The sequence below is a fragment of the Acartia tonsa genome, chromosome 4, assembly GCF_053477335.1.
Source record: "Acartia tonsa isolate MP-2025a chromosome 4, ASM5347733v1, whole genome shotgun sequence".
Classification (NCBI taxonomy): domain Eukaryota; kingdom Metazoa; phylum Arthropoda; class Copepoda; order Calanoida; family Acartiidae; genus Acartia; species Acartia tonsa.
Genome location: NC_137263.1, coordinates 38,808,188 through 38,817,598, shown reverse-complemented (window position 1 = coordinate 38,817,598; position 9,411 = coordinate 38,808,188). Strand labels below are relative to the sequence as shown.

At 29.7% G+C, this 9,411-nt stretch overlaps 1 long non-coding RNA gene across 1 annotated transcript; it reads left to right on the top strand.

The window, feature by feature from the left end:
* The first annotated feature begins 4,286 nt into the window (after positions 1-4,286).
* LOC145317097 (uncharacterized) lies at positions 4,287-8,896 on the top strand. The gene is made up of 4 exons (XR_013878898.1): positions 4,287-4,471; positions 6,323-6,434; positions 8,483-8,529; positions 8,790-8,896. It is a non-coding gene; the product is annotated as an uncharacterized LOC145317097 (long non-coding RNA).
* The last annotated feature ends 515 nt before the right edge of the window (positions 8,897-9,411 follow it).

Sequence of the window (9,411 nt, the reverse complement as noted above, 5' to 3'; positions counted from 1 at the left end):
TTAACTACTAAAGGAATCACCATACAAAGTTTGAAATCAATAGGACAATTCTAACATGCCTAAGTTAACAAGGAAAAAACTATATGGACGAGCGAACGGACCGACACTATTTTTAGAACAGTTTTGCTTTTAATAGACACATCACTTTGAATTTATAATTCATAATTACAAATATGTTTTATAAACATGTTTTATAAGTATTACAAAGACCTGTTAGTTCCTTCATTTGCACAAGATTTTATTGTGTACCTATGTTATTCAATCCTGCAACAAGTGCATGTAAATGATCGAGGTATAAGATTAAATCGTGTTCACCTGCAAATGGACTATATCGTACTTGTTTGCTTGCACTTTCTTGTAAATAGATTTCCATGACCAATAATCATCTAATCTATAAATCAATTTAAACGTCTCTCTGTCCAGTAAGCTAACAGGAAAATGGATTTGAAAGGAAGAAATTCAACATCCATTAAAAAATACCCACGTACACCAACTCCTTAAAAAGTTCTTTGTTCTTAAAAAATGTCTTCGGGAAATCCCAATCACTAAAGTCCAAGGGGAAAGCCACTGCACTGGTAGAAAAGGTGCAAAATTTCCATTAAGATTTAAATTTTAAAAATACATATATATATTTATAGCTTCGCTACTTCTGTATGTTGTCATTCTTATTCATTGTCTCATATCTTTAAGAAACATAATAGCCGTCATGCTGATTTTTAGTAAGTGTGACAGCAATAAAAAACTAACATTCTATATAAAAAAATCATCTAAATTCTTTTAAGATATTTTTCCTTACAATAAGCTTTGAACATGAAAAAAAACTGTAGTTTTTTTGACTTGAAACAAAATAAAACACTTAACCAATAAATTACAAATTTAATTTTCCACCAAATAAACATAATCACGACGAAACAGCCATGACATGATTAAAAATTAACCTTTGCATAAAAATACTTATCAATTCCAATCAGTGACGTTCACAGGATTTTGCCAAGAGGTTGCTTGAAGCGCACTAGAAGATTTTGAAATCCCATTACGATTTTTGACATCCCCTTAAATCAAAATCGAGTGGGGTGTAGGGGCGTTTGAGCTGAAATTCATAGAGACAACAAGAGGGGTGTTATTTTAATTTCTGGGGGGATTGGTACACACCCTTTGGACACGCCTCTATCACCAATATTATTCTAAATCCATTTATCATGGAGCCAAATATCTAATAAAACAAAATTTATAAAAATAATGCATGTTATGCTAAGCTAAATTTTCGATGATTTTCTAACTTCTATAAGTGCATCGAAATTGTGATAAACAATTAGAGAAAAATAAAAATCTGTAAAATTTTTGGCATTTCATGAGAATATGAAAACGAATCAATAGCTAAATATTTAAAGTGTCTTCTAAAAATTTAAGATTATTCATTATATGTATACATTAAAACAATGATGACAACATCCATTAAAAGCGAAGCTCTAAAATCAGCTCTAACATTATGCCTTGTTGTCCAGGATTCATTTTTAAAATAAGATATTCTAATTCTGTAATCAAACTTTTTGATAACGATTATAGAGTTGCTACGCTTTCTAAATCTTACCTACCTAACTGTTATCGGAATCATGATATAGGCCAATTCTAATATGCCTATAGTTACGATAGGAGCTATCCGTTACGAACGGACGACCAACCCTAATTATAGAAAAGCATTGCTTTCAAAAACAAAGATCTACTTTATTATAATGTATTTGCTCATAAAAATGGTTCAAGCTAGATTTTACTTAAAAAGCAAAGTTGGGTTACAAAATTACAATATTCAGATGAATAAGACTAACAACTGAAATTTTTTAGTATTGAGGATATTCCATAATTTACGTTGTCTGTCCGTCCGCCAGTCCGTCCATAACGCTATGGGGGAAGAAATGGGATTTACTCAGCTGAAACTTTGCTTTTTCTTTTTAATATTCCTATTGTTAAAGAGCATATTTAGATATATTTCAACCAGGTTTTAAGCTGTTAAATTTTGTCATTTAAAAAATGTTTGTATGTATTTGTATCCAAATTAAATATGAGTATTATAAAGTATAAAAGTAAGTCCCCCCCCCCAAAAAAAAAAAAATTATTAATTCGTATTTTTGATTTTAACAAATGCTCTTTAAATCTCCTTGTCCGGATTCCCATTCTTTATTTTTTGTGCTTCGCTACTTATGGATGTTGTCATATTCTGTTGTGTTATACCATATCAATTTTCATGTTTTTAGAACTTTTTATTTAGATTATGTTGAAAAAGATGAGCCTTTTTTAGGACCATTAAATGTTTGATTTGTGTTAGATAGTATACTAAAAAATAGACATATGATGATAGAGAGGAAAACGTTTTATGTTTGTAATTTAAGATCTCACCAACCGATTGAGTTTCAATTATTCATAATCTTCAAAGCGTAGCAACTATTCCAGAAAGTTTGCACGTCTAAAGCTTAATGTTTTTTTCTTGTAATTCCAACACCAAAATTTTGTATTATAGAATTATCCCATAAATTTAAATCCTGACAAGTCACAAAGTTATAAGCGTGCCATCTCCATAATTACACCCTAAAAATGTACGTCCATATTACGCATAGTATAATTTTTACAATTTAACGAGGGAACAATATAAGTTCATTTGTCCGATTGTCTGATTTATCTTAAAACTGATTCCAAAGAAGATTGTTAGTTTAATATATTATTAGTAGCGAAGCTACTCTATAATTCGAAATGTCCGTCCGTCTGTCCGTCTGTCCGTCTTTCCGTCTGTCCGTCTGAGACAAAGTGGGGGAAACGTGATTTTCTCGGCTCCTAGAAAAGATAGACAGCTGAAATTTTTAGTGAAGATTCTTATAACATATGCCCATCTAATCTATACATTATTTGGTCCATCTGTCTGTTGTTTGGGGTGCTAGATTGATTCCTAGATTTTCATGTTTTTGTAATTTTCTCAACTCCCTTTTAAGATAATGGGCTGAAATTTTCAGGGATTGTTTAAATTTACATTCTACATGTTTTCTTTAAGTTTTATTACGGTTTTTCTATTAGTTGGGGTGCTAGATCGATTCCTAGATTTTTAGGTTTTCTATGGTTTTCTCGATTCCTATTCATGATTTGTGGCTGAAATTATCAGGAATTGCATATGCTTATATTCTACATATTTTTATCAAGTTTCATTAAGATTTGTCTATAAATTGCGATGCTAGATCGATTCCTAGATTTTAAAATTTTCGTGGTTTTTAAGGTTGCGTGATTTTTAAGGTTTCCTTATTTCCCTATTTTATCAACATTAATGTTTATTGTATGAAACTGCTTTATAGCATTTTTTTTTAAATCCATTCATAATTTTTGAGCTTCGCTACTTATGGATGTTGTCATCCTTGTTATTTATAATGTTAACACAAATATTATTGAAGAGAAAACTAGGCTTGGCTTCTCTCATCATACCCAGGAATCTGTAGGGATTAGACAATTGACGACAATTTTATGTACCATATCAAATATTTTAACAAATATATTACCCCTTCTGTAGATAAAGGTTATTGGTGAAAATGTTTGAACACTGGCAGATTGTAACACCAATCAAGATCTAAAAGTGTAAAACAATTTACGCCCAAGAATTATTTTCAGCCCAATATCCCCTCCCTTCTTCCCTGCAATATAGGAAAGCTTCGCCTTTGTAAGACTTTAAAACAGACTGAACAGTTTTTACACACATTTTAATACTTAACTTGTTTGATTTTATAAATTAAAATAGAGTTATAAATGCTCTAGTATTTAGATGTTAAACAATGATAGTACAGATCTACAACCCTTTCTCAACCCTATTTCTGAATTTATGGAAGGTTTTGCAATTGGTTGCCCCAAAACCTTTATATTTTCAGAAATCTTAACCTTACCCTTTTGGGAAGATGATGGGTTCGAATCTCAGCTCGACACAGCGTCATAACTAAAGACGTTAAAGTTGGATCCTACTGCTGCTATATCAGGTGCGCGACTAAATATTTAGAGTATGAGAATGCCTTGACGTGGAGAGGTCTCTAAATATAAATGGGACACAAATCTGACTTAATTTAAAAGGTCAACAACCAATCTTTTGCCAACGAGAATATTTAGTGGTGGCGGGAACTTTTTTTTACATTTGTCGAAAAAAAAGGTTAAATATTCTTAAAAACTGAAACTTTATCGTGAATATGAAATACAGCGCGTATTTTCACAGTTTTACAAAAAAAATATTACGCATTTTTTAATAAAAAAAACATATGTAATACGGTATATATCAAAGATTACACATTAATATTTCTATTATATTTTTTGAAAATAAAATTTTAGATTTTTGAGTTTTAAGTTCACCCTAATCGTATTGTGTTGCGCATATTTAAAGTTGGCGTCAAATATTTTGAAGTCAGTGAAATTTAAACATCCAAACCACACCATGGACAGAATTTTTATCGTGGTAAATGTTATTTTACATCAGCTATATTATATACAGATTGTTGCATTTTGGCATTTTTATACGCCACCCCGCTTCGCCCAGTTGTTCTGATTTTGTAGAATAAGTACTATAGTACTTTGTTGATATATAATTTTTAAGAAATTAATAAATTAGAACCTTCTAACCCGAAATAAATAACAAAGAAAATGTACCAAATCATAAAACAAAAATTCCAAATCTGTTTTTTTTTATTTTACAGCTTGAGCCGTTTTTATAATTATGATGTACCTAAAATTAAGTTTTATCAACATAGTATTTCATCAAATTTTGAAGATTTTCAAATAATATTGGGAGATTTTTATCTGCGATTCTCCTTTTTTTTTTAAATAAAAGCCCTTAAATTATCAACTATTTATGGATCTAAATGTAGCTACATACTTACATATTTATTTTTTGTTTTTTTTTTTATCTGAGATTATACTTGGCAAAATCCTGTAAAGGCTCAGTACATTTATTATTTATGTATACATTTGGTTTAACCTAATTTTGTAATTTAGAGATTCATGACAGAAATGGATTATGGCATTATGCAAAAACTAAAATAGTATTTTCTTTTTTTGGACAAAATGAGACCTAAATTAGATGCGTGCACATGTGGTGTTTCCATCCCATTCAAAGAGCAATTTTCTCTTAAGGGCAGTGAAAGAAAATTTTGCGCTTCGCACCGCAATACCATCCTAAAGACCCACCCTTCCTTTTAGGGGGGGGGGGGGGTAGTTCTGGGGAGAGATGAAAAAATCCATTTAGATATGTAAATATTTGCTGTCGTTTTTCAACCCTCCATCTCTCCCACCATGCAAACTCAAGTGCACGCCCTCTGAGGAGGGAAATGAAAGATTGAGATATTCCTAAGGCTAGAGACATGAGAATTTGCATACAAAGAGGGTTCTTAGAAATTGAAAAGTAAAATAAAAGGGTGGGGAAAAATTTAGAATAGTACGAGAGGGAAAAATAAGTTGGACTAAGAAAAGGGGTAGAGTGTTAAAAAATATATGAAAAACAAATAAAAATGTTGTGTAGATTTTCAAAAAGTTTTTAACTACTTTATTGAAAGGAATTTTAATCAAATTATATTGAGTAAATTAATTTAAATTTTGTTATAAACATATTGTAGATTTTCAAAGAGTTTTGAACTACTTTATTGAAAGGAATTTTAATCAAATTATATTAAGTAAATTAATGTAAATTTTGTTATAAACATATAACGAAAGATAATTGGCACGGAGTCTGCCGATGAATTTTACAGCTTGCATAATATATAACTCTATGGATGTCCTTTTATTATTGTGATTACAACCATCCACTCCAAACATCATTAACCTAATTAACTTCTCATTTATCTTACTTCATTTAGTCATTTTTTTAGCCAAATTTGTACAACTGGTTGAAAATACAAATGTATGTATGTTTTTAAAAACAAGAATAGTAGCATCCATTAGCATTAAAATATTAACATTAAAATAATTATGATGGACAAACTGACAAATTCAGTTGTAGATCAGTTGTTCAGTGGCCATGAACAAATATAATTATGAAAAGTAAAAATAACTAAACCTTTTTTTTTACAATATATGTATAGTTTTTTTTTGTAGAATGCACGATGGATTAAGATTAAATTCTTGATACTTATGGACATCAGCAGTTAATCTTTTCTATCAGACGGACAGAAGCACGGACATTTCGAATTTTTCACTCGATCAGTTCTTCTAAACTAAAGACACTTCCCAGTCAGACCCGTTTACCCGTTTATTATCCAGATAAATATTTTCCAAAAGACTTCACAATTTATTCTACCGTACCTGTATATTGTAGGCTATGCTGGTCATTGTACTGGTAAGTATGAGTATGGCTGCAGCACCAGGCTGGTCAATCTGGAAGGATGGCATGTGGCAGGTTCCTGATAGTGATAATGATAATATTCCAGGTAGTAATATTTTCCTGGCTTTTTTATAAATAGGGCAGGTCCGTATAAATGTTCGTCTTAACGGATGTTAGAATTGTCGTATATCTATACCTATCATTATCAGTTAGGTTCGATTTAGAAAGCGTAGCAACTCTCAAATCGTGGCCAGAAAAATCTATTTAAAGCATGTTTATTTTTATCATTTTTGTTGACAAAAATGTTATGATAATAATATTCGTCTGATTTTTGGATTAATGATTTCTTGGCCAACAAGGTACAGTGTAATGATCAAGTCTAAAAATGCAGGTCCTTAAACAGTATCCTGTATTTAAACAATTTTGCATCAAATTTGCATACAATTTTTTTGGGACTTTTATACATTTATAATCTGCATGCAAGTTCTGACACTCTGTAAGTGTTGATGATCTTTTGTTCTACTTTCTGATTTTAGAGATTTAATTTTATGGATGTTGTTATCCTTGTTTTTGCATTTGAATAACAAATCTATACAAACTTGACTAACAAATACAGAAAAAGAAAATACAAAACGTCAGATTAATATTAACGTTCAATTTTCTATATTTTGGTTTAATAAATAATTTTTTGAACGACTTGAAATAAAAGATGAATGCCTTTGCCTATACTTTTTTTGTATGTTTGTCTGTTTATTTCTTATTTCATTACTTAAAATTTTGAAAAAATTGGGTTAATTGTAAACTCAGTGTAAAAAATAAGTAAATAGATTGTTTGTACATTTTAAAATAGAATTATAAAGGCCTTTGATAAAAAGTCCTTTATCGTTGCTTATAAAGATTGTTTTAAATCGAACAAGGAAAGCCGTATGCAATAGTATCGCAATTTTTTTAGGCCTCTACATTTAAATGTTTTTTTTTTATTTTGAATTCCTTCCTCGCCAGATTCTAAGCTTAATTTTAATTTACTAGCGGCTCCGCCCCTAGCCTCTAGGAGCTTTGCACCAAGAGGCAAGGAGCTAAGGCATCTTAGTAAAATTGAGATTATTTATCCCTAGACCCAATGCCAGATTATTCGCACGCCATATTATGCAGATTTAAAAAATGCAACGTTGATTGCGGACATCTCCGAAGAAAGGCCTTCCTTTGTTTGTTACAATTGATCAAATTAATTCAAATGTATAGCTTTTAGTAAAATTGGAGCAATACTACCATTTGTTAGTTGTTTTTCTATTTTTATTTATTTAGACTCCCTTCTCCGAGTTTTAACGTATTTACAAACGGACAGCCAAAAAATATTTATAGTAGAAAGGCCTTTTTTCTAGTACAAAAACAAAAGAATAGATTTCATTATGAATAGGAGAATTTTCGTCAACAAGCTAAACAAATTCAGTTTTTTCAAGAAAAATTAAGAAGTTTGTTTATTTCTGGCTCACTGATCCAAGGACAAAAAATATTCATATTTCTATGATTAAATTTAAACGGTGTTGTCGAGTAAATTAAGTTAGAGAAATATGTTTACTTTACATGCAGTAAGTTTTTATTCAAAGGAACAGAAGTATTTCTTAAATTAACCCACTTACCATTAACAGAAATTAAGAATCAATATTTTCTTCATTAGCTTGGGGCATTTTATATCAAAAAAAAATTTTTCAGTTATATACAATTTTTTTTCTCAAAACCTGTTTTTTATTCTATATTTTCTATATTTTAATAAAAAAATCCATAGTAAGTGGGTTAAGTCAAGCAACACTTTTGTTTCTTTAAAAAAATACACTGCATTTATTTTATCTTGAAAATCATATTATTATATTATTGCTTAACAAAATAACATGAAAATACCATGAAGGACTAATGCAAAGCCTGCTATATCAGTATTGTTATTTAAGAGGTTTTAAGTAACAGGCAGACGGAAGGTCATCCAATTGCTTCATTGTGTTGAATGCTTTAGAAAGTAAAAAAAAAAAAAATTAGACAGAATTGTCAATATAACTTTTACAAAACAAAGGATATCTTGATTCTAAACATCTCTAAGATCTTTTATCACATATTGTTACATAATTAGTTTAATATAATTTCATAATTTTTCATTTATAGGCACAGGATTCCAGCCCAAACCTTCTTCTTCATAAAAACTTTGAAAGGTAGTTTTAATATTATTTTTTACATCGTATCTAGTTTTACAAGGAAATTTAGTATGTGTTTTATTTTTAAATAGAGTCCAAATTTTTATTCCTCCCGCCTCCAAAAAAACATTATCAACAGAGATAGAGATGAATAAAATAAGTTTTTTATTTGCAGAATAGAAAATATTAAAACTTCAAAATATTTTCATAATTAAAATTCACGAAACCTGCAAATATATTTTTTCCCTCAAAATTATGATCCGAAATATTTTTTTCAGGATTCCGGATTTGATAGAAATAAAAAATTAGCAGAAACCATGCAAGACAAAATAGAAATTATTGTATTCTAGAAATTGTAAACATAAAATAAATAACAATAACCCAATTTATATTTTAATATTTAAAAAAAAATAAAATATAGGTATTTGATAAAAAATAACCAAACAACAACCTGAAGCAAGTTAAAAAAAAATAAATGAGAAATATTTGATAAATGCTAGGCTTTTAGTCATACTATAACACATTGGGGCAAAATAGGATTTTAATATTTCAGTCCTATATTACTTCAATACAGCACTTTTAGTCAGTTGATTTTAACTTTTCAGAAAACAAATAGGATTTACAAGATTTAAAGCTCTTTTAAAATTGGCGAACCAAAAATCAATTTCCTAACCAGCGGCGACCCTCAAAACGTTTTTTAGTCCTCTTGTGCCAACTTGTGCACGCAATGTCAAAAATGCATTTAACGAGTTTTCAGCAGAAAACAAAATTAGAATTTTTAAGATCAATTTCAGTTTTGTTGGCCCACAGGGGCCGAAGTCCTAGCCTACTAAAACAGGGATTCATTTTCTTTTATAGTCCGTGGAAATTTCTTCATAATACATTATATAGGATACATGA